At 49.1% G+C, this 26533-nt stretch overlaps 1 protein-coding gene across 1 annotated transcript in view; it reads left to right on the forward strand.

Moving 5' to 3' along the window:
- The window catches only part of LOC147666201 (junction plakoglobin-like), a 195402-nt gene extending 169301 nt beyond the window's left edge, over positions 1 to 26101 (forward strand). Inside the window, exon 15 of the mRNA XM_086949216.1 lies at positions 24491 to 26101. The gene's annotated coding sequence lies outside the window, so the exon portion shown is untranslated. The remainder of the gene's footprint in view (positions 1 to 24490) is intronic.
- The last annotated feature ends 432 nt before the right edge of the window (positions 26102 to 26533 follow it).

Genomic DNA, 26533 nt, shown 5'->3' on the forward strand with positions numbered 1-26533 from the left:
CCCTCCACAGGAGCCCAAAATGGTGGACCACCCCGAAGGCATACTGGCTGTCCGTATATACGTTCGCGGTGGTCCCTGCGGCTATGATGCATGCTCGGGCGAGGGCTATCAGCTCCGCTGCCTGGGCAGATCGTTGTGTGATGCAGGCTGTCTCAACTACTGTTTGGGCTGTCGTCACTGCATAGGCAGCTGAAGTGGTGCCATCTGGGAGTTTGATGCATGAGCCGTCTACCCATAGCTCTCCATCGGGGTCAGGAAAAGCAGTGTCTCGGAGGTCAACCCTACTCCTAGTCTGTTCGTCTGTGAGGGTCACACAGTCGTGTATGGGAGGAACGTCGGGGTCGTTTTCAGGCAGGGGTAACAATGTGGCAGGATTCAAAGTCGTGCATCTCTTAAGTGTGATGTGGGGTGCAAGCAGAGTCAACTCGTACCCTGTCAGTCGTGCGCTAGTCAGGTGTTGGGTCTTTGTCTGGTTCAAAAGGGTGTCAACTGCATGGGGCACTAATACAGTGAGGGAGTTGGAAAGTACGATTCCCTCGCTCTGACGGATGGAGACAGCAGCGGCAGCTACTGCTCGAAGGCAGGCAGGTAAGGCTCTGGCTACAGGATCAAGAGTGGCGGAGAAGTAGGCGCAAGGGCGCTGCTTAGGACCGATTGATTGAGTTAGGACAGACAATGCACATCCCTCCCTTTCGTGGGTGAAGAGGGAGAAGGGTTTGGAGTAATCCGGCGTTCCGAGGACGGGTGCTGAGCAGAGTGCATCCCGTAATTCCTTAAAGGAGGCTTGACACTCAGTGGTCCAAGGAAGCGGGGAGGGGACGTCTTTGGTCAGCAGGGCAAGTAATGGTTTCACAATGAGGCTGTAATTAGGCAACCACTGTCTGCAAAAAGAGGTTAGGCCAACCAAAGAGCGGACCTGCTTTTGCGTTTTTGGGATGGGGGTGTCTAGGATAGTTTGGATTCGGTCAGGGGTAAGTTTCCTCCCTTCCTTGGACAGAAGATGGCCTAGGTAAGTTACTTGTGGCTGGCAGAACTGTAGTTTCTTTTTGGAGACTTTATGGCCATTTTCTGCAAGGAAGTGTAGGAGTTGGACGGTGGCTGTCGTTGCCAGCGGGGTGGTGTCGGCCGCCAAAAGGATATCATCGACATATTGGATCAACACCACTCCCTCTGGTAGCTGGAAAGCATCCAGCTGTCTTTTGAGGGCCTGGCTGTAAATGCTGGGACTTTCAGTGTACCCCTGGGGAGCTCTACAGAATCGGTACGAGCGAGATTTTAAAGTGAAGCCGAAAAGATAACGGCTGTCTGGATGGATGGGGATAGAGAAAAATGCGTTTTTAAGGTCGATAACAGAGAAGGTGGTGGCAGTGGACGGGATGAGGGTCAGAATGGTGGTGATATCAGAGACCACAGGATATTGGGGTACAACTACTTTGTTAATCTCTCGTAAGTCGATGATGAAGCGGTACGCTTTCTCATCTCCTTCACCTTGCTTCTTAACAATGGGTAGGATTGGGCTGTTGCAGACGTTGCTAACCACCTCTTCAACCACTCCTGCATCTACCAGAGACTGAATAATCGCTACCAGTGCCTTCTCACCCTCTGGGGATATCCGATATTGCGGGAGTTTCGGGAGCATAGCGTCCTGTCGTACAGTTATGTGAATAGGATCAATCATCATTCGCCCCACATCAGAGTCATTTTTGGCCCACAGGTACGGAGGCAGGGTGTCAAGCAAGGACATGTCAGCGTCAGTTATGCAGCACATGTGTCGTGGGGGACGGGATCTGGGCATGTCTGGGTTGTCGTACAGGATGACTCGTATTCCATCTGGGGAACACCTAATGGTAGCTCGAAAATGCTTCAGTAAGTCAATGCCCATAATGGCGTCAGGGGAGTTGGAGGAAAGTAGGAATGTCGCGTCAGCAGTGTTGCTTTCTAGGTCAAAGGTAATAGGTACGGACAAGGGGTTAGTGGAGGGCGTCCCATCGAAACCTATCGACGTTATGTGTGAGCCAGACAAGGGTGCCCTTGGAATCAGTCGTTTTGATAACACACTACGTGTCGCCCCAGTGTCTACCAAGAATGGAGACTCTGTACCCAAGACCTTAGCGGTGACATAAGGACCTTGCTGGTCAACACAGAGCTCGACTGGATCCCTCCCTTGCCCCTGGCAGTCCTATGCAAAATCGGGGGCATTTTCACCTTCGGACAGCTGATATTGGTTCTGTCGGGGACGGTCAAATGTGTTCAGTCTCCCTGATCTGTCATTGCTGGTGCCGTTGGTGTGCCCTCGTCCTTGTACCCCATTTCTCGGACCACTTGCCACCTCCCTGGAGTCCCTATTTTTATTCATCTCTAGCACAACCGGACACTGGTATTTCCAATGGCCAAACCCTTTACAGAAGGCGCATTGGTCATTGCTAATGTCTCTACGTCCAGTGTGGGATGTTGGGGTGTGATCCTTAGGAGGTAGATCTCTGGGGGCGTTTGATTGGTAGTTCCCCCTTTGATGTTCCCGTCCTAGCGCTATACCCTGTATCTGGGCTATCATTACCCTTTCCTTCAAATCTTTCTTCTTTTTCTCGGACGCCCTATCATTCTCATTCTTTTGGTGCTCGTAATACTGAGCCATCTGAAGGATAGCTGCGGGTTTGGAGGCCCCCCAACTACTCTCACTCGTCTGCAGTTTTTGGGAGACCTCTTGTGTTAGACCCTTTACGTAATTTTGTACGAACAGGTGCTGTCCGGTTGCAGTGGTCATGTCCTGGCCACTGTAGTCGGAGAACACTGTCTCGAATCGGGAGAAGTATTCTGACACATCTTCCTGGGGTTTCTGTCGACAGGCCGTGACTATCGACCAGTCTACTTTTCTTTCCGGGACCAGTGTTTTTAATTTCTGGACTATTTTATCTGGGAGTTCCAGTATGTCTTTCACTGGTTTGCTCCCCGGTTCTCGCTGTCTATCTAGTTTACCGAGTTGGTCCCAGGTATGTCCAAACAGATCCGTGTGGTCAGCCTTCCGGATTTGCTTCCACACGTCAGCCGGCAGACATAGCCCAAAGAACAAGTCAATATCTGCTAAGGTCATTATTGTCGAACCCAAGGCTGTGCCTAATTCGGTGTAAAATGCTGTCGGGTTCTTTCTTAAGTCGGGCAGGGTTTGCTTAAAGGTTAGGATATCTTGTCGGTCCCATGGTTGGTAAACCCAATTGTACACAACCCTCCCTTTTGCATTTTCATTATTAATATCATCGCTCGTTCCCTGGCCCCGTGGCGGGATCCAGTAAGGAGCCGCTTCTCTGATAGGCATCATAGTATTGACTACTTCTACTGAGGTCGTTTCAGGGACTGTAACCTTGGTTGCTGGTTTTTGTTCTGTAAGGTGGCGGAAGACCTCGAGCATCTGCATGAAGAGTTCCGTCGCTTCACATTCAGTCCCATCTCCAACGTCAATCTTCCTATACAGCGTTGTCAGCCTGGCGGGACCCTTACTTTGATACCTATCTTCATATGCGTTCAGGGTGTAGTAGCTGAATCGCAAGATGAAATGCCGTCTGTGGCTGTCGGCATGTGAATTATATACGCTCATTGTGTAATCTTCGCTCTCCCTTCGTTCTACTAATATCTTCGCTATTTTGTCGATCCCATCCCGCTCATCTTTGCTCAACCTATTTAGTCTGGCTGGTGATTGTTTGCTAGCCTCGGGGTCATCTGACGAAGTTGTTAATGTGGCTGGTGCAGAGGCCGTGGGGGCTGGTGCACTAGCGCTAGGGTCACTCACACTCGGGGCTTGCAAGCTTTGTTGGCTGGGAGCATATGGAGGGGGCATGTAGATGATTGGGGGACCTAATAGTAACTCATCGCTCGCCCGTTGTTTGGAGGGCAATTCAGGGTAGAGTACAGAGGGGGTCCTAACAGGACATTGGCCTGTCGACCCTGATTCTTGATTTTGCATAGTTTCCTTTCTTTCTTTTATTTCTTCTTCTAGTTGCTTTGCGGCTAGGTGGGCTGCCTTTCGTAAATCTTTCCCTATTTTTGCTTCTTCTCTTTTCTTTCGCTGTTCCGTTTCTTTGCGCCACATGCCGATACTGTCGAGCATAGTGGGCGTGGTCTTATTCTTCTGGAGCGCTATTTCTAATGTTTTTATTTTATTTTCGTCAAAGGAACCTATCAGTGGCCACTGACTTTCAAGGTTCTTTTTCGTATATTTATGCCATAGTTTAGTGTAAGCTATAGCGACTAGTCCATACTTAGTGAACATGTCCTTATTAGGGGTGCCCTCCAGTGGAGCTGGATGGTTCATCTCTAATAAGCGGTCCGGGCTAAACAGGCTACCAACCAGTGGGGAGAAGACAGGCATGACGGATTACAACGGGGACAAAAGTCTGCACTACCTGTCTTATCACGGCGGACAAAGACTAGACAGAATATTTCTATTCTACGTTATTTGGAGGCCGTGAATACCTCAAAAGAACCAATACCGAATAATCGGCCAATCAAACAATCCAGTGGGGAGAATAAGTGGGCACGAAAAATTATCGCTACCCACTCTTTCTCTACCTGCAAAGAGAGGCCTTGTTCTTCCCTGTTTGCAGACAAAGAATCTCCAGACAATAATCCACGAACGATAGTTCGGGAAACAGTGGGGGAGGAAGATAGGTACGACGGATTACAATGGGGACAAAAGTCTGCGTTACCTATCCTTCACTGCTTGCAAAGAGAGAGCCTGTTTGCTTTTCCCCGTTTGCAGACAGTGAATCTCCAGAGGGTTTCAACAAAGCGTAATACTAGTATTATCCAAAAACAATTTCCTCAATTCGTCGTGTTTACACGACCTTACCCGGACCGCATGGACGGTTTCCTGTCCTCTGGATCCAGCGCCCGATCGTCCTCTCTCCTTCGTGTTGTTCGCGGCACTCCTGATGGTTCCCAGTCAGGACCGTAGATCACTCGAGAGAGGTCTGTTCAGAACTAGTGAAGGTCGGATGATCGGCTGTCAGACGAGGGTCTATCGGACATGAGCTCTTCCCGATCGTTGCAGTCGTTCACTCTGTCATCGGGACCTCTCCCACTGGATCCACGTGTCGCTGATGGGCCCCACGTTGGGCGCCAATTGTGGAAAAAGGTAGGGCTAGGACCTTTCTCAAGATTTGCCCGGCGCTAACCGCCCTTGTACCATTCAAGTTTACCAAGCAATGAGGCAGGCGCCGGAGACCAGAAGGCAGGAAACAGAAGTTTATTCCGACGGAGCAGAACACATCAGATCGGACAACAAGGTATCGTCTCGAGGTGCTCTAACAGCCACTCGGAGGCCTGGCCTCTTATACACTAGTTTATGGCATGTGACCTTCCTTCAATACAATCACAACTTTGTAGGGCATGGGAAACGACATCCCCGTAATCCTCGTGTTAATCCCACCCCCATATACATTCACAATGGAGGTCCTCAACCTGCTGATAAGAGAGAGGGTCATCACGCAGCTGAGTGTTTCGTCGAGTCTTAGGATGTGTGCGCCTGATCATGTCACAGGGGGTGGGGAGGTCTGGATCAATAGAGGGTCCTTTGAAGGAGAGCGACCTCATACAATAAGGGCAGTAAATGATATCTCTCGGCTTAGGCAATGGCCTCGGACCTGTGTGGACAGTCGGACACGGGGTGAGGGGCCATCAATGGAGAGGTATTCATGCTGTGTGGACAATCCAGTGCAGGAGGGAGGTTTAGCAACAGAGGGGCATTCATGGGAGGGGAGGAGGTGCGGGTCAGGCGCTGGCGTGACTCTCAAGGACAGGGTCATGCAGAAGGGTCGTGCTCAGAAGGAGGAGGGAGGGGGAGCCGGGGTGCGCAGAGGATGCTTGCTGGGTCAGAGGGACGTGCTGGCGATCGATCGTGGACAGGGAGACCATGATACCTAAAATGGCTGCCATGCACGTAATACATAGGTGACCTAGAATAGCTGCCGTGCATGTAGTACATAGGTGACAAGCTGGCGCAGATGATGTTTAGATCGCAAGTCAAAATTCCACAACTCCTTTGATGGGGCGGCCATCTGGGAGAGTTGGAGCTCAGGCGACACTGGTCTTTAGCTTAGTTGGGGTTCCACATCAACTTGTTGGAGCTTCAGGCGATCTCTTGCATTGAAAGCATTTCTTCCCTCTGTCAAGGGAAGTTGTTGCAAGTGTTAATGGAGCACACTCTCGCAGTGTGGTACTGCAACAAGCAGGGCAGGGTGGGTTCCTGGACCCTTAGTCAAGAGGCCCTGTGTCTCGGGACATGTCTGGAACAGCAGGGCATGACCCGGGTGGTTCAACAACTGGCAGGTTCTTTGAACACCAGGGTAAACAAACTCCGCTGTTGATACCAAGTAGATCCCAAATGATGTCTCTAGTTGGAGGTGGTGCGAGGTCTGCTTCAACAGTGGGGAGAGCCTTTGTCAGATCTGTTCACCTCCAAAGAGACTTCATGTCTGCAGTATTGAGTGTTGGAGTTTTCATCGCGAGCGGCGCCACTCCTGTCCAGACTTCTTGGAAGTTCAAGACCAACCGGACCCAGGTCATCCGTAGAACTGGACTTGGCAAGGAGAGTCTAGTAGCTAGAGCTTCTTCAAATGAGCATTGATCATCCGATCAGGCTGCCCTTTGGGAGGATCTTCTGTCACAGCAGTAAATGAGGGTGGGGTGGGCCCTCCACCTGAGCCTGTCAACTCTTCGCTTCCTTGAATGGAGATTGAGCTGCAAACATTTATAGAATTCGATCTTCCTCCCGAAGTATGTAATGTTATCTTGGCAGCCAAGATGGTATACGCCTGCCATTGACAAAACATTAGTAAAATATTGTACAAAAAATTCTATTGATCCACTTTCGGCTTCTCTACCTAAAAGTCTTCTTTTTATTCTTACCCTTGTTCTGCTCCGTCCACTTTATTACGGTTAAGAGACCAACCCTCTTTAGTCAAGTTCCATATATAAATAGGTTGTTGAAAGGGCTTTTAACTTAGTTTCCCCCTACACCCTTTATCCCCGCAGTGGGATCTCAATCTGGTTCTCGCATATCTGTGTGCTCCCTTTGAGCCACAGCACATTTGTCCCCTCCAGCTGTTCCCATCAAGACAGCCTTTCTAATGGCGATTACATCTGCCCGGAGGGTGAGCGACCTGCAGGCTTTGTCATTCAAGCCTCCATACCATATTACATTCCTGGATAAGGTGGTGCTTCGCCTACCTAAAGTGGTGACCCTATTCCATATGGGTCAGTCGGTCACACAACCCATTTTTTTTGCTCCTCCGCTTCCCTCTAAGGAAGAGGAGCGTCTGGACCCAAAATGAGCGCTGTCATTCTCTTGACTGCACAAGAGTTCCGGGTGGAAGAATAAGGTCACGTAGTGCAGAAACTAACAATTTCACGCTGGGTTATTATCTGCATTAAAATCTGCTACGCCCTAGCTAGGAAGCATCCTCCTGAGGGCTTACGAACCCATTCAAAAAACAGCAACCCTATGCACACACATATGGAGTACAAGTAAACATCATATTGTAGGATTAAAGCAGAGTAACACAAGGTAAGGTGGCAGAAATACTAAGAAGTCTTGTGTTTTTTTCGCTCAATCTCGTTCTTGTAAGTAATTGGAAGTCTCCAGTGGTAGAAGTGCATGGTATCATCAGACATCCCGGGACAGTGTTCCTGGAGTTCCAGGAACACTGACCCGGGATGTCTGATGTTACCGCGCACTTCGTGGCTAAATCTCGTCTCGTTTTACGTGTTACCACTGGAGACTGCCAATTACTTACAAGAATGAGATTGAGCGAACAAAACTCACGATTTTGGCCAGTGGGTTCACTTTGAATGCTCACGACATCCCGGTCCCCAGCACGTAATCCCTTTCCGATGCAACCTAATCAGAGGTGACCTTCCTCACATTTTCGACATCTCTTATATTGGTCAAGGGCCCCACCGGGTCGGAAGTATCACCGGCAGAGTGACCTCCTCAGTATTTTCAGTAGCGTCCGAGCCCTGAAGATTCGCTTGAGCGATGAAACACGTGTCGGCTGGCTGCTGTATCATTATGATGGATATAAAGAACTCAAGATTTCAGCATACACAAGACTTCTTAGTCTTTCTGCCACCTTACCTTGTGTTACTCTGCTCTAATCCTATGATATGATTTTTACTTGTACTCCATTAGTGTGTGCATAGGGTTGCTGTTCTTTGAGTTGTCTTACCAGCTTGCTGGATAGACTATTGAATGGTTTCACAGGTTTCCCATTCACCCAGTTGCACCACCTAATAACATTTGCATTTTGTAAACTCGTGCGCTTTGATCTATAGCAGAGCGCCCAATCCACTGACATCTTAAACCTTTTTTTGCTCCCTTATCCTTACGAGCCCATTCCCCTCGGGGGAAGGCTACGACCACTGTATTGGCTTGTGGAGTGCCAGTCCTGTACATCTGCAAGGCTGCAGCAATAGCTTCACTGCACAAGTTTGTGAAACACTTCTGCCTCGACATTCTGAAGGATACATCTGCCAGTGGATTCCTCACCTTGTGAATATCCCCTTGCGTCAGCAACATTCGGAAATTCTTTTTGTAGCTTCGCGCCGACTTGGGTGACGTCACAGAGGCACGACACTGCGCATGACTCCGCTGACGTCACCGACTCCATAATAGGCCCACGCCGGCGTGATGACGTCGGTTCCCTTTTTTTCGCGTCGTCGATGCTATAGGTTTCTAGGGATCCTCTGTAGCTGTTGGTAACTTTGTTACTGTTAGTTTCATTTTGGTGCCTTTTGCTTCTTTGTGTCGATGTCCACGAAGACTGGATTCAAGCCCTGCGGAGAGTGCGGCAAGACTATGTCCATTACGGATCCGCACGAATGCTGCGTTTGGTTTTTGAGTTCGGACCATGACGTTGAGGATTGTTCATCCTGTAAGAAAAAGAATCCTAAGGCTCTCCGCGAGAGGGAGGCGAAGCTCCTTGTTGCGAAGTTGAAGAGCAGGAAGGACAAGAAGAGGTTGAGGTCACGGACTCGTCGGTCGAGGTCTCGCTTGAAGTCGCGCTCAAGGTCGTCTTCGGTGCATGCTTCGAAGTCCTCGAGGAAGCACAAGAAGAGATCTCATGAGTCTCGTCCTCACTTTGAGAAGGACTCTAGCTCGAGACCGAAGTCGCAGGTAAAGTTACTTCGCAAGGATGTGGAGGCACCGACTCCGGAGGTTCAAGTCTTCGATGGTGAGGCTTCGCCTGTTCATTCACCGAAGCCAAAGACAAATCCTTCTCCAGCTCACTCATTCTTCTGAACAGGAGGGTGAGAGAGAAGATGACGATGGAGAAGAGGAGACTCTGTTGCCTGCAGGTTCGTCAACCATGGTGCATCAGCCTGAGGTGGAGGTCGAAGTCTAGAAGACTCCGCTCCCTCGAGAGCAGCCTGTAGGTTCATATCGAGCTTTTCCTGCTCCAGTTCAGGACCCTACCAAGTTCCTGAATGCAGTGTATGGAGTGTATTCCAGAGCTATGTACCCCCTCTGGAGCACCGGTTGGTCCCACGGGTCCATTAGCATTCAATCTGGGTATTCCCCAGACTTGCGCTCCTGCGCCTTTTATGCCGGCTCTGACGCCGCCTTGGCTTTTCTCAGCGACGCCGAAGCCTTCGACGCCAAGACCGTAGACGCCGACGCCGTTGCCGAATCCGATCCGACCTTGTATGCGCCGGCACCGACTGAGTCGATTCCGGATCCGTCAACTTCATTTATGAAGGAGAGGTCCAGGTGTGAGGCGCAGAGACTTCTGGAAGAGCAGAGGTACAGTGAAGCAGAAATGGAAGAGTGAGCTGCAGGATTCAGAAGATCTTTTCGATGATCTGAGAGGCTAGTGGTCTTGAACTGTCTCCTGATTGGGATTTGGCCCCTGTTTCTGACACCCCTTCTAAGGATGTGACCGCTTATCACGTGGTTATAAGGAAGGTGGCAGACTTGTTGAATTGAACTCTTCCTACTGCAGAGTATAAAGCTAATATGCTGACTGCAGTCCTTCATTCGCCTAACTCTGTGGTCGAGCCTATGCTCCCTTTCAATGATGCTTTGGCGGAGCCTATATTTGAGGTTTGGAAAAGACCGCTTACAGCCGCTGCGGTTTCAAGGGCAGTTGCAAGAAGGTACAGGGTGGCGCCTGGTGACCCAGACTTTTTATCCACACACCCCTTGCCAGAGAGCTTGTTTGTTCATGCGGCCTGCTAGAAGAAATCTGCGGGTGCTTTTCCACAGGTTCCTGGGGATAAGGAATCAAAGAAGCAGGACCAGGCTGCGAAGTCTTTTCCTCGGCAAGCATGGCGCTCAAATAGACTAATGCTACTTGTCTTATGGGATGTTATATCCATGCGTTGATGGATACAGTCAAACGGCTGGTTCCCAAGCTTCCTGAGGGGGGGATTTTCAAATAGTTATTGTTGACACTCAGGCTGCCGCTAGACAGGTCATTCAGAGTGGTCTGGACACTGCTGAGACTGTGGCCAGAGTGATGGGTTCTTCAGTGGCCACAAGAAGAGCGGCGTGGCTTAAATACTCTGAATTATCCAGTATTAGGGGTGTCTTTCATAGATTCACATGCCTGAATCCTTCCCCGTCGTCGAGACTGGAGCCTCCGGTACATAAAAAAGTAATGTCCTATAGACTTACATAGAGAAAATAGGCCTAAGGGCCTCCCCTTAGCAGCCTATCCTTGTGTAAAAAGGACCAAACTCTCACAGTCAGCCAATCAGCTCCGACCTCCCTCTAGAACCTTCCGGGGAGGAGCCTCAGTCCCTCAGATTTTCTACCGCACGTTGTGCTAGGGAGTCTCCAGCCTGAGCTCTCCCCAGGATTCCTCAAAATCATCTAACTTTCTTTGAAAGTGATTCTTCAATCTCAACTCTTCAAGGATTACTTCACTAAACTGTTCTGCAGTAAGTGTTTTCTTTCCACTACTTTCTTCCATGTCTGAATCACAGAAGAAAGCCCTTTTCAGGGCCTGCTCTTCATGTGGGAAGAAAAGGATCCATGTGGATAAGCATGACCTGTGCTTATATTGCCTTTACCCGGACCACGTCTCGGACAAATGCAGAATATGCAGGGCTTTCCCTAAAAAAACTGTGGGACAGAGAAGGTCGCCTTCTCATCTGGCTCGACAGGCTTAAGGACAGAGACACTCTAGAATCATCTGAAGGCAGTGTTTCCAAGTCCTCAGAAGTCTCTAAAAAGAGGCCTAGGGTAACTTCCCCTGGCCCCTCAGACACTCCTCCTAAGAAGGCACACAAGAAGTCTTCAGAGGCAAGATCCACGACATCTTCAGTGTCTGTTCAGGAAGATCAAACCTTTAAAAAGCCTGCTCCGTCATCTACAAGACATGCCCAGAGGACTACTTCAGTCACTACCACTGTGTCCACGACATCAGCGTCGTCGCCTTCAGCGTCGACGACGACGACTACATCCTCGTCATCAGGTAGACCTGTCTCCTCTATTATTCTACTGACATCGTCGTCAAAGGCCCTGTCGACGACGAGGACTACATCTACGGCGTCGTTGACGAGCCCATCATCGTCGAAGACGTTACTAAAGAACCCACCGTCGACGATGACTACGTTGATGAGGGAGTCGACGACTAAGACACCGTCGACGAAGACACCGTCGACGACTGGCTCGCCGTCGACGAGTGCACCGACGACGACAACATCGACGTCGACGTCGAAGTCGTCGTCGACGACCAAGGTACCGTCGACCACCCCACCGTCAACTAGGTCACCGTCGCCGAGAGACTCTTCGTCGACGACGAAGGCACCGTCGATGGAAGACTCGTCGTCTAGGATGGCACTGGCTGAGCCATGGAAAAAATCCAGACTTGTGGAGGTGCCGGCCCTCGCGCTACCGTCGACGACGACAGGATCACATGCTACGTCTAGCAAGACTACCAGGCTGCAAATTACCCCGGAAACAACGTCTCCGAGCAAAGTAGAAACGCAGCCACCTCAGGAAATCTTCCAAAGCGAAGAATCTGAAGAGGATGACCACCTGGGTCCCGCTACTTCTATCTCGGACCTTAATGTCAAATGCCAAAGCACTGATGAAGAACAGGAGGAGTTCACTTATCAGGAACACTCCGTCCACACTAGTGTCCGCACGGAGGTCACCCCCATGATATGCCTACCGGCGACTCTGGTCAATGACCTGCGGTTCCTTGTACAAGATTACAAGCAACGCTTCCCGGATGCGGACAGTGGGACTCAGACACCTGTGGTACATACACCAGCGTCCGCCCCAAAACAGTCTCAACCTCTCCCTCAAACCCACCGTGACAAGGTCCAACCTCGGGTGGTAGACTCCTCAGACGAAGATGAGGATGAAGAGGAGTTAGAGGAAGGTGAGGTCCAGGAGGTCCACTCAGACCACGACGAGGAGGATGAGTATGTGGCGTCATCCCCTGCTTCACCACAACCACGCCAAGCGGACTCACCGCCTGTGGACATTGGCGGTTTCCACAAACTTGTGGGAAGGGCGGCGAATAGATTCCATATGGTCGCGGAATCAACTGAAACTGAATGCTTCTTGCATGATTTCAAAGAACAGCCGCAAAAGTCGACTAATTCTATTCCTATTATAGAGTTCTTATGGGAGCAAGACAAAAAATTAATGCTGACACCCGCTTCTGTGCCCGCGGTGGTTCCACGCCTGGACAAGAAATACAAAGCCCCACTTACAGCGGCGGCTTGCCTCAACGGACACCCCAAACCTGATTCGGTGGTTACGCAGGCGGCCCAGAAGAACTCCTGCAACCCTTCCTCCCCGCTGTCCACTCCTCCAGACAAAGAAGGCAGGAAGCTTGACACGATTGGGAAAAGATTCACAACAACATCGGCCATGACCATCAAGGTGGCCAACTCCATCGCCTTGTTGGGACATTACAATCGCCAACTTTGGGAAGACATAGCCCCTTATGTAAAGGAACTGCCTGACGCAGTCCAGGGTGAAGTCAAGGCTCTTCTTGTAGAAGGTCAAACGTCAGCTGTGGAATTAATTGACTGTGCTATTGACGCAGCCATGACTGGCTTCAGTCAACTTGCTGGAGCTGCTGTTCTGCGCCGTCAAGGGTGGCTGAAAGCGACGTCGTTCCGCCAGGAGGTACAAGCGAAGGTGCTGGACATGCCTTTCGACGGCCAGCATCTATTTGGGGACAAAATCGACGAGGCACTGCAGACCATAAAGGACACCGATACTGCCAGGGCACTGGGCACTTTGCAGTCGCGAAACCAGTCCTTTCGGGGCAACCGATCTAGAGGTCAGTCCTCTTATCGAGGTTCCTATCAGAACAGGTCCTCGTATTCCTACAATAACAAGAACCAATACCAGCACAAGCAACAACAACGTCGTCATTTTTCATACGGAAGATTTAACTTCAGAGGCAAGAATCCCAAGAGGTGCACTGGCGGCCGCCAGTGACCGATTACTCCAGCCAGTCCTACCACTCTCTCCATCCTTTCAAATTGGAGGAAAGTTGACCCATTTGCTCACCAATTGGCAACACATCACCACGGACCGGTGGGTTCTCCAAATGATACGATTCGGCCATTCTCTCGAATTCACCACCATCCCTCCCAATACACCTCCCCAGAGGCTGGCGCACAAACACCTACGCCTGCTTCTCCAGGAACTTTGTCATGCAACAGAAGGGAGCCATCGAACGAGTTCCAGCATCCTTTAAGGGGGGAAGGGGTTTTATTCCCACTTCTTTCTTGTACGACAGAAGGAAAACAAGTGGAGGCCCATTCTAGACCTCAGGGCGCTCAACGCTTTCCTGCGGAGCCAATCGTTCAGGATGGTGACGATCCAAGAAATCCTGGGCACTCTGGAAAAAGGAGATTTCATGACATCCTTAGATCTCCAGGATGCCTACTACCCCATCCCCATCCTCAAGCGCCACAGAAAATTCCTGCGGTTCGCAGTTGCAGGCCGACACTATCAGTTCAAAGTCCTGCCGTTTGGCCTCAAATCCGCACCGCGGATTTTCACAAAGTGCCTTGCACCGGTGGCAGCCTTTCTGCAGCAGCTGGGTCACCAAGTCTTCCCCTACCTAGACGACTGGCTGGTGAAAGCACCCTCACCAGAAGGCGCGGCCGAATCCTCCAGCGCCTGCACCAATCTTTTTCAGAAGCTGGGATTAACCCTCAATCTCAAAAAGTCCTGCATTATCCCTACGACAAAAATTACCTTCCTAGGGGCTACCTTGGAAACTGAGTGCACAAGAGCCTTCCCCTCGAAGGAAAGGACGGACAAGATATTGTCCCTAGCAACGGCTGTGGCAACAAAAACACACCTCAAAGTCCGGACTTACTCATCCCTCCTGGGAATGATGTCTTCCTGTATACTTCTCATCCCTCACTGCAGACTCAGGATGCGCCCGTTACAGGAAGCTCTCCTGAGCCAATGGACTCAAAGTACTGGCTCTTTCGAGGACATTGTACGGATAACACCAAAAATAACCAGAAGTCTGGAATGGTGGAGGCGTCGCAAAAATCTAACCATAGGTTTACCATTTCTCCTTCCGGCGACACCTCTGGTAATCACCACGGACGCCTCCCTTGAAGGATGGGGCGCTGTTCTCCAGGACCTTCGGATCAGCGGCAAGTGGGACGCACAGGAAAAGCTGCTCCATATAAACCTCTTGGAGCTGAGGGCTGTCTATCTTCCTCTACAGGCCTTCCTACCACGCATCCAGAACTCCCCAGTGCTCGTCAAAACAGACAACACCACGACGATGCACTATCTCAACAAACAGGGGGGAACGCGTTCGCTCTCTATCACGCGAATCGCAGAAAATCTGGAACTGGCTGGTGATACACGGAATCCAGCTCAAAGCTGACTATGTACCCGGAAAAGAAAATACCATTGCGGACGCCCTGAGCAGACAAAGATCCCTCTCCCTCGAGTGGGAACTGAGCGGCAACGCTCTGGCTCACATCTTCTCTCAATGGGGAGTCCCAAGAATCGACCTGTTTGCCACCAAGGAGAACGCCAAATGCCCAAACTACGCAAGCTGGCGTCCCCAACAAGGGTCACTGGGAAATGCTTTTTCCATCGGTTGGTTCAGCGTGTTTGCGTACGCTTTTCCTCCGTTTCCGATGATCCCGAGGCTCCTCAGGAAGATGAAGGCGGAGCCCTGTACCCTGATCCTGATTGCCCCGTTCTGGCCGAGACAACACTGGTTCTCGGATCTGCTTCGACTATCCATCAGGTCACCGATTCGTCGTAGGCAGCACCCGAACCTCATAACGATGTCCAACGGACAGGTACAGCACCCAAACCTCCAATCGCTCAAGTTATCGGCCTGGCTCCTGAGCACAGAGTTCTGTGACCTAAACATCCCGCAGGACTGCAGGGATGTCCTAGCAAAAGCGAGAGCGGACAGTACAAACAAAACCTACTCTCTCAAGTGGAAAAGGTTCTGCATTTGGTGTTCAGACCAGGGCCTGCGGCCGCTCGCTGTCACCCCTGAACAGATATTGCCATACCTCCTTCATTTGGCACAGTCGGGACTGGCACATGCATCCGTTAGGGTTCACCTGGCAGCTATCTCTAGGTTCACCAGAACTTTCACAGGACCTTCTCTGTGGTCAAGTAGACTAGTCAAGCAATTCCTAAAAGGGCTCTACAGATCCTTTCCGAGGCCTCGGAAAGTCCCTCCGACATGGCAACTGAATCTGGTACTCAACCAACTCATGAGACATCCGTTTGAACCCATTCATCGGGCATCTATCAAATACATCTCCTGGAAAACTGCACTATTGCTCGCTTTAACATCGGCCAGGAGAGTGAGCGAGCTACAAGCTTTGTCCATTCAGGAACCGTATCTGCAGTTCAGACAGGACAGGGTGGTGCTGAGACCGAACCCTAAATTCATACCAAAAGTGCCTTCGGACTTTCATCTCAATGAACCAATTGTCCTTAGGTCCTTCTTTGCGAACCCTTCCACAGCAGCAGAAAGAGCACTGCATTCTTTGGATCTCAAGAGATGCCTAAAGTTCTACCTGGATAAAACTAAGGCTCTCAGGAAGTCTTCACAACTGTTCGTGGCATACAGCAGACCAAGAATGGGCATGCCTCTTACGAAACAAAGCATCTCGAGATGGATCTCCTCGGCGATTGCATTCTGCCACGACCAGGCCGGACGGCCTTTGACTGATCATGTTACTGCTCATTCCACCAGGGCGATGTCCGCAGCGCTGTTCGCTGGGGTGCCAATCTTGGATATATGCAGAGCGGCGACCTGGAAGTCACCGCACACTTTCTCCAGACACTACTGCCTGGATATCGAACTTCAGAAGGATGCGGCAGTGGGCCAGGCGGTGCTTCGCCATCTCTTTCAGTGAGGTGAGCCTTCCTACATCCCGCCATCCAGGTATGCACATTCTTTGCTCTTGTGATGTTCCAGCTATGCTGTCCCCATGTTATATGATAATATATGCATTGTCTAACATGTCTGCAGAGCGACTTTACATCACGCATGTGCATATCTGATTGCTAGCTACTCTGATTCAGGCATGTGAATCTATGAAAGACACCCCTAATACTGGATAAGAAATGCGTTACTTACCTGTAACAGCAGTTATCCAGTATTGGTGTCTTTCATAGATTCACATGCAACCCTCCCGCCTCTCCTGGAAGGACTCACATCCCTCTCTGACAATATTACGCCAACCTAGCTGGGTGCGTACGAAAATCTGAGGGACTGAGGCTCCTCCCCAGAAGGTTCTAGAGGGAGGTCGGAGCTGATTGGCTGACTGAGAGTTTGGTCCTTTTTACAGAAGGACGAGGATAGGCTACTAAGGGGAGGCCCTTAGGCCTATTTTCTCTATGTATGTCTATAGGACATTACTTTTTTATGTACCGGAGGCTCCCGTCTCGACGACGGGGAATGATTCAGGCATGTGAATCTATGAAAGACGCCAATACTGGATAACTGCTGTTACAGGTAAGTAACGCATTTCTTCTCTGCGGATGTCCAAGCTGCCTTGATGGATTTGCCCTTTGATGGGTCAGGATTGTTTGGAAAGAAGGCTGATTTCTGCTTTAGAAAGGTTCAAGGACAGCAGAGCTTTTGGCAGGTCTTCCTTTCGGACCTACAGGCAGCCACAACAGCAGCAGCAAAATACGCTGTACAAGTTGTACAGAGGCAGGCAAAGAGCTCGTCCTAGGGGTCGTCAAGCCTCCTCCTCCTCTACCTCTTCCCAACCCACTGCCACCACAGCAAAGCAGCCCTAGATCCGCCATTCCGGATCATGTGGGCCCAGTAGGGGGCTGGCTTACCCATTTTCTACGGGATTGGGAATTGATTACATCGGATCTTTGGGTTCTCAATCTCATGGAGAATGGGTATGCTCATCCCTTTCGGAAATTTCCCCCCAATTACCCTCCTTGCCAAGGTTTTTGTGCGGAGGACCACCTACTGCTCTTGCAGTAAGAAGTCCTGGCTCTGTTCAGAAAGGGTGCGATAGAGGTGGTTCCAGAGCAGGAAAGGGGTCAGGGGTGCTCTCCCGGTATTTCCTGATCCCCAAGAAGGATGGCAGACTTTGTCCAATCCTGGATCTCAGGATCTTGAACCTTTACCTGAAGCAGGAGAAGTTAAAGATGCTCACCCTTGCGCAGACTGGATGGTGTTGATCGACTTGCAGGATGCGTATTTCCACATTCATTCTGAAGTCTCACAGAAAGTATCTCCGTTTTACGGTGGGGTCGCAGCACTACCAGTTTGCGGTCCTTCCGTTTGGTCTTACTACTGCGCCTCGAGTCTTCACCAAGGTGATGGCAGTGGTGGCTGCACATCTCAGAAGGTCAGGGGTTCCGGTATTCCCTTATCTGGACGATTGGCTGATCAAAGCGGAATCTCCAGAGAAAGTGCTCCATAAATCTGCAAGTCACAACTCAGTTGTTGTACAGGTTGGGTTTTTAAATAAATGTACCCAAATCTCACCTGGTGCCCTCCCAGCGCAACCGGTTCATAGGTGCAGTACTGGATACTACTGTATGTCTGGCATTCCCTCCACCTCAAAGGATTCGCGACAGGAAATGATTCCTTTATTTCTCAATGGAGCGGTCGTTCCAGTCCTGAAGGTCCTTCGTTTGCTCGGTCTGATGGCTTCATGCATTCTGTATGTCAACCATGCACGCTGGCATATGAGGGCACTCCAGTGGTGCCTCCGCAGGCAGTGGTATCAACACAACGGATATCTCAGGGAGTCCGTCAGGATCTCCAGAGAAACTGCAGCGGATCTGTCTTGGTGGAGTGTGGAGGGCAATCTGTCTCAAGGAAAGCCTTTTCAACTTCCCCCAGCGGTGGCCACAGTGATATCGGATGCGTCCACCCTAGCGTGGGGTGCTCATCTGGAGGTTCTGGAGATCAAGGGTCTTTGGTCTCCAGAGGAAAGGTTGCTTCATATCAACCTTCTGTAATTGCGGGCGATATGTCTGGCGCTCAAGGTCTTAATCCCTTCCCTTTGCGGGTGGTCGGTTCAGGTCCTGGCGAAAAACACCACCGCGATGTGGTATGTGAACAAGCAGGGAGGAGTAGGGACGCAGTGTCTCTGCAGAGAGGCTCTGCGTCTCTGCAGAGAGGCTCTGCGTCTCTGGTCCTGGGTTCAGGGTCATCAGATTTGTCTGACGGCAAATCATCTGGCCGGAGTTCTGAACGTGCGTGCAGACAATCTGTCAGCACTTCTCAGCCGACCATGAGTGGAGGCTTCATCCAGAGAGAGTTCATCACGTCTTTCGGATGTGGGGTACTCCTCAGGTGGACCTGTTGACCACTCGCGAGAATGCTCACTGCCTGTCGTTCTGCAGCCTCCAGTTTCCTTTACGTGTTTCCTACCATACCCTTGATTCCTCTGGTTCTGTGGAAGATTCGCCAAGACCGGGCCCAAGTTATATTGGTTGCCCTGGATTGGCCAAGAAGGGTGTGGTACACAGATCTTCTCCACCGCTCCTCTTGCCCGCCGCTCCGTCTCCCTTTGAGGGCAGATCTCCTCTCTCAGATGGAGGGGCAGGTTCTACACCCCCACCTCCACCTCTACCTCCAGAACTTACACCTTCATGCCTGGAGATTGAACGGGGCAACCGGAATTCCTTTTCTCTCACCCATGATGTGGTGGATGTCATTCTGTCGGCCAGGCGTGACTCCACTAAGTCAATCTATTCTTACATATGGTCTAAATTTGTGACTTGGTGTGGGGAGTAGTCCATTGTCCCTTTGAGGGCTAGTTTGTCAGATATACTCCTATTTGCTCTTTCTTTAGGTTTTGCTGTGGCTACAGTGAAAGGTTATCTTTCGGCTTTGTCGGCATTTCTCTGCCTGCCGGATCAGCCGTCCTTGTTTAAATCTCCTATTGTTTTAAGACTTCTGAAGGAACTTAAAATTTCCTCCTCCTCCTTTTTATTGTGCCTCAATTGGATTTGAATCTGGTGCTTACTTTTCTAATGGGTTCCCCTTTCGAACCTCTACATAATTGTCCTTTGAGGTTGTTGTCTTTAGACTGTTTTCTTAGTTGCAATTACCTCGGCAAGGAGGGTAAGTGAGCATCAAGCTCTTAGTTCGAACCCCCCATTCTTGACCATTCATCATGAGTGAATGGTTTTTAGGACCAGGGCTGCTTTTCAGCCGAAGGTGTTAACTCCCTTCCATCTAGGACAGTCAATTACCCTTCCTACCTTCTATACTCTCCCGTCGCCCTTCCAAGGAGGAGGAGCGGCTTCACCGTCTGGACCCTAAGAGGGTGGTGAGCTTTTATCTTGATAGGCCTAAGGACTATCTAGTTGATGACCAGCTGTTTGTTGGATTTGCTGGTTGCAGAAAAGGAAGAGCTGTGCACAAGCGCACGCTTTTTAGATGGATAATTCTATGCATTAAGATCTGCTACGCCCTGGCTGGTAAGGAACCACCAGAGGGTATTAGAGCCCTCTCTACTAGAGCGAAGTCTTCAACTTCCGCTTTGTCTAGGGGTGTACCTGTTAAGGACATTTGTAAAGCGACAACTTGGGCCTCCCTCCACACTTTCGCGAAGCATTACTGCTTGGATACCGAAGTGAGGAGGGAGGGCCACTTCGCGCCCGCGTTCTGTCCTCCAGGATTTTCTGGTAGGAGAGTGGACACCCTCCTCCGGGAGTGGGGACTGCTGTGGGACTCTATTCACAAGGTGAGGAATCCACAGGCAGATGTATCCATCAGAAGAACAAGTTACTTACCTTCGGTAACGCTTTTTTTGGTGGATATAGTATCTGCCTGTGGATTCCTCACTGACCCACCGCCTCCCCGTTGTCCACTCTTCTATACCTGAGTAACTGTGATGTTAAAGTTTTATTATTGTTGAAGGAAAAGTTTTATTTCTATTGCTTTTCTGTTTGGTTTCACACTGTGTGTTATCTTGACACTTGTATACTATGTATACTGTGTACATATCTACTGATGTTGGTCGGTCCGTGTGCCTGGAAGGCACGGAAAAAAGGGCAGAACTGACGTCATCACGCCGGCGTGGGCCTATTATGGAGTCTGTGACGTCAGCGGAGTCGCGCCTCTGTGACGTCTCCCACGTCGGCACGAAGCTGCTAAAAGAATTCCCAAATGTTGCTGACGCAAGGGAATATTCACAAGGTGAGGAATCCACAGGCAGATACTGTATCCACCACAAAAAGCGTTACCAAAGTTAAGTAACTTGTGCACCAGCGCGCGGATTTAGCGCGGCACTGTGGTGTCTCTGCCGATTTTGGGTAGAGACATTATTTTAATTCACTCACCATTCTAAATATTGGTTGCACTCCTCCTGCATAGCGCTGCCTCCCCCAGAGGGTCCAGCCGATTTCAGGGCTGTTCGACCTGGTGGCAAGGGCGGAACTATTGCGGCGGCCATCTTGGGTAGGGCTATCCTTCCTTAGGGGCGAGAGTCACCGGTATAAAAAGAGTAAAAGGACTATAGCGTAAGATCACTGCTATTTTCGCCTGAGGTTTGAGCCGGGCGGTCACTCTTCTCTCTTGCTGCAATTTTTAAAATGTTCTTATTGTTTGCACTTGCCCTTTGTGTCCTCTCCCTCCTGCACCAGCGCGCGGATTTGGCGCGACGCTGTGGTGTCTCTGCCGATTTTGGGTAGAGACATTTTTTTAATTCATTCACCATTCTAAATATTGGTTGCACTCCTCCTGCATAGCGCTGCCTCCCCCAGAGGGTCCAGCCGATTTCAGGGCTGTTCGACCTAGTGGCAAGGGCGGAACTATTGCTGCGGCCTTCTTGGGTAGGGCTATCCTTCCTTAGGGGCGAGAGTCACCGGTATAAAAATAGATAGCCATGACTCCGCGCAGCGGACACTGACGCGCCGGACTAGCGCCGGAGTCAAGCCAGAGTCCAGCCCGTCCGCGCACGGGCCGGGCACAGGGCTAAGGACTCTGCTGGGACCACTAAAAGAAATTACAGTAGGCAGGAACTACTAGCCATAAAACCGGACTATGATTGTGAGATGCACAGTTTAGACCCTTCAGACTGGACTGGACTGGTCCGGTGAGTTGCCATAAATGTCACAGTACGTTCTCATGGTCTCAGGTATCCGCCCTTACCACACTTACCGCCCCTACCCATACTCTAAAGGCTGGCTTAATCAATGCTAGATCTCTGCCAAAACATGCCCAGCATATACATGACCTCTTAATTGACGACAACCTAGATTGTCTCTTCATTACAGAGACTTGGCTCAAACCCTGGTGCACTCCGGATCTGGTACATGCCCTACCTTTAGGGTATGGCATCCAAAGGGTTGACAGAGGTAATGACCAACGGCGGGGGGGGGGGGGGAGTGGCCATTATACATAGAGATACTTTTGGTTGCTCAATGATAGAACTACATGATTTAAAGGATGCAGAAGGGATGGGCTTTAGTCTTAAAATCCATGACAACTTCTTTCTCCGGGGCACTGATCTATCGCCCTCCCGGCACTAGTACTGGTTTTCTAGGAAGTATTGGAGACGCGCTAAGCCCACTGATACTTAGATATTCAAACTTTACCATGCTGGGGGATATGAACATCTATCTCGAGTCTACTACTGAAGCATCCACTGCCTCCTTTAGAGAAACCATGGATGTACTGGGTCTCAAAATGTGATACCCTAGCCACCCACGAGGCGGGACACACGATTGATTGCATAGCTACCAACTTAGATATATTAACAATAGACCAGCTGAAACCCCAAATATGGACAGACCATGTACTAATACCTTTTACGATCACACTGGAGACTAATGCCAATAACAAGCACACTTGCGAAAGTAACCAGGTCAGACAAGAGGACTGGAAAGCCACTATGAAACATCCAGAATTAACTTCAATAGCTAGAGAATGTAGACCTAAGCTAGCAGGATCCCCAAACATAAACACTTTTAGGGAGTGGATGACTGAACTAAAAAGTATGACCGGACAGGGAAGACGCAAGCCTAAACCCGGGAAAAAGAAGAGATCTGCCCCTCGGTTTGACCTAGAGCTCAAAAACAAACAGGGGGAGCCAAGACGGGCTGAACGTAGCTGGCGGAAAAACTACCTCAGCAAAGAACGTAGCAACTATAAAACGATCAAAAAAGCGTATCGCGTACAAATTAAACAAGCCAAAACAAAGTACTTCACGTCAGCCATAGCAACAGCCAATAGCAAACAGAAAGCGATCTTTAAAATCGTGAAGGATTTTAGTAAACCCAAATGTTTTATGCAGGACATCCCACCCTCACAAATGCTTTGTGATTCTATCGCAGACTTTTTTGAAGGAAAGGTGAGGGGTCTGACGAAAGACTTTGAGGCTCCTATTTTCGGTCCAAGGTATGAGGACGAAAACACAAGGCAGGAAGCCACCCAGCTTACAGCTTTTCGTACAATCAGCCTGGAGGAGACAAAACGTGCCATTCTGGCAACCAAGTCAGGATCACCATTTGATCCATGTCCCATAGGACTCCTGCATCTCATTGCTGATATTGTTAACCCAGACATAAATGCCATTGTTAACAATTCACTGTCCACTGCCTACGTCCCCCCAGAGTGGAAACTGGCAGCAGTAAAGCCTTTACAAAAAAAAACAACTTCCCGACCCCACCACACTCTCAAATCTACGTCCGATTTCATTACTCCCGGCACTGTGTAAAATCACTGAGTCGACAGTGAATAAACAGCTGACACGCTTCTTGGAAGAGAATGAGGAATGGCACCCCAACCAAGCTGGCTTTAGGACTCGACACTCCACCGAATCGGCTCTCCTGTTCACTACTGAAACTATCCGCTCAGCTCTAGATCACCTTTCGTGCTGTACACAACTCAGGCCCTCTATACCTAAGGAAAAAATTTGTAAAAAACTGACCAACTCGAGCACTACGGTCCTCAAATGCCAATCTTCTGACCATTCCAGGGTTCAGACTTAAAACCCGTGGGGGTAAATCCCTAGCGGTATTGGGTGCTAAAGCATGGAATGCCCTCCCCCGACCTTTAAGAGCACTGGACAAGGAGTCTGATTTCCGCAAACAACTGAACCTGGATTTACAATCTTCCAGACTCCACCGCCAGAGCACTAGTGTGACTCCGGTACTGGTCTCTTTAAGCAGTAAGGCAACTTTTACATCTGGTTGTCCTTTCATTGGCGCCGAGATGCTCCTTGGAGCGATTGTTAGCGCGGTATAAATGAGCCTTACATTTACATTTACAGTCTGGTCTGTAAGGACCGGCATTTCGGCCATCCGGTCCTGCAGGACTTTTTAGTCTAGTAGCTCAGTCTGCAGCCCACTGGCAGGGAGTATGGCTTGGATATCTATTGAAAGGTAAGGAATCTGCAGCTAGATGTCGCAACCAGATAAAGCGGTACTAAAGGTAACCTGCTCATTTGATCGAGACAATCTAGCTGCGGATTCCTTACACAGCCACCCATGCCTCCGAGCTCTGCAGACTAATTTATAGGGCTAGGGTTGTTTCCCTTTACAGGGCCCTAGTTTTGATACACAATAGTCTGATCACTTCATCACTCAGTGCTTCTGGCATGAAAAAAGCAAAAAGGAATGGACTCCGGGCTCCCCGTGGCGCCTATATAGGTGACCACGACATCACAACCGACACAGCGACATCACGTAGACCTGGAAGGAGCCCCCTGACAGCATGCAGGCATACTGCTCGAGCAAAAGTTTCTGGATCCAGTCTGGCACCTGGGAAATGCAAAGGTAAATAATCTGTAGCCAGATATTGTCTCTACCAGATAATGCTTTTATGACTGTAAGTGACATTAATTTTCTTGTTCTTCGGCTGCGCATGTAAAGTTACTTCATTACCAGCTCTTCTTTAAGGTAATGTTAAGGTTGCACAATTTCAACTTATAAATGGTAATTTTTCTCAAAATATCGAAAGCATACATAAAATGTTTCTACTACGAATGTCAAGCGGTTCTACATTTTGACTCCTTTCTCTTATTTCAGAAATCAAATCCAGAAAAGGATGACCAAGGCTGATGAGACTGGGTGATCGAAGTGCCTAAGCAACAATTTCCATTCCCAAGAGCAAGCTTTTATTGGTTTTAAAAAAAAAAAAAATTATTCATACACTGGGTCTGAAGAGGCGTTTAGCAACTTTGTCCTATTCCAACATTAAGTGAAAGAAAAAAAATCAAACTGCAGACTGGTAAAGCTTGTGTTGGTCTGGTAGAAGCCTTTTCTAAATATATAAATATATATATAAATATATTTCTTTTTTTATATTTTAATATGGTGCAAATGGCTTTTGCTGTCTATTTTTTAAGTTTGTGCTTTAATCCATAAATTAATTTGTATGTACTTTTAGCGTTTTAAAGCAAATAGTGGCAAATCACCTGTTAGGTCTCCAATGATGGCTACGACTGACTAGACATTGTGGACGCGTCAGATTGGTTTTACCACTTCACTGGAATAACCTCTATCAGTTTTCAACCTGCTTAGTGTCCCCTTCCTAATCCACTTCTTTGCAATCATTAATGAACCCTGACTGCACTACACATGCTCCTATGCTAACCTTTTCCCCGGCCTACCGGGCTACCACCCTGGCCCACCATGCTTCCGAGTTCTCACTGTGTATATATCGCCATGTCTACAAAATTTGGAACGTTTATCCAATGCGATGCACATTCAACGCCTAAAATGCCTTTTTTTGCAAGGGATATAAGGAAGAGATGCTTAGGTGGGGTTCAGTAGAGTAGCTGGGACTTATGAAAGACTCTCTGAGAACCCTTATTTTCTTGGTTCTGAATTTTATGGCAAACTAATTCAATTTCACCTCCGCTTCTTATGATCTCGGAGAGCCTGTGCTCGTGAACTGCTATCCTACATTTGGCCTCAGGCTGAAATTAAATTGTTGAAGTTTGCTGATTGTCTGAAATGGTGAGGAATTCGCTCAAAGACCCTTCAGCGCCAGTGCATCGTGATACTAGGTCTTTGTTAACTTGTATGGAATCTTCACTTAAAGGCTCCATTTTTCTACAAGATGGAAAACCACTAGAAAAGCACATTTTCTTGCCCTCTGTTTTTCTGCAACGTTACCCAGCAGTTGCTGAGTTGAAGCCTCAAGGGAAGAGAGCAGTGTTTGTGAGCCAGAGGTGACAGTAGCGGTCACTGAGTACAGGAACGTGGTCAATATCTCCACTTCTTATCTGGTAGAGATGCTGGACTTCAATTCTCAACACTGCAGTGTTGCACCAGAATTATGTGTACATTTTTACAAATGATGAAACAATGGAAAATGAAATGTGTGTGAACAAAAGTGAAAACAATTTTGATAATATTGCTTCAACTAGAAAAACTTTAACTAAATGGAAAAGCAACTCTACCAGCTTTTCACAATTAACACGTTTCTTCTGGTGAGTGGTGTCTTTTTATTTTTGCATTTTTATCTTTTAAATGATTTTTTTAAATGAGGATCTGAACTGTGGGGTAATTCCCTCTGTTGAAAGGGGACAGACAAGGGTTTGCATTGTGTCTTTGACAAGCAAGAATTTTTATTTTCCTGTACTTTTTGTATAGACCAAAGCAAATGACAATAAAACAAAAATGGAACAAGTACTCAATGTGTGTGTGTTCTTCTAAATTGTTTTGAGGTTCACGAGGCAAATGGAGTGAGGAGGTCCATTGGACTAATATGCATATGGGGGTGGGGCCAGCATGGTGGAAGTAGTGGAGCTGAATGGAACTGTGAAAACATACATTGGTGGTCTTCTCTGATTCATACTAGCCAAGAGAAAATAAAGATTTGTTAAACATTATTTTTCTTTCCTGTAGTGGCTGTTCACCTGTATATTTACTTCATAAGATTATGGCAACGTGCTATCTGGACTCATATGAACCCCGTGAGATCACTTTAGGGGGGACGGCTGACCGCAATAAAGCGCTACAAGCCCAGACTAGGCCCATTGCTAAAGTACGCTTCTTATAAACTATCTCCTCCCTTTCTTTTCTACTTTCTTTCTCTTTCAGCTGCCCTTAATCTCCTAGCAA

Source organism: Lissotriton vulgaris, unplaced genomic scaffold (assembly GCF_964263255.1).
Source record: "Lissotriton vulgaris unplaced genomic scaffold, aLisVul1.2 SCAFFOLD_868, whole genome shotgun sequence".
NCBI classification, from domain to species: domain Eukaryota; kingdom Metazoa; phylum Chordata; class Amphibia; order Caudata; family Salamandridae; genus Lissotriton; species Lissotriton vulgaris.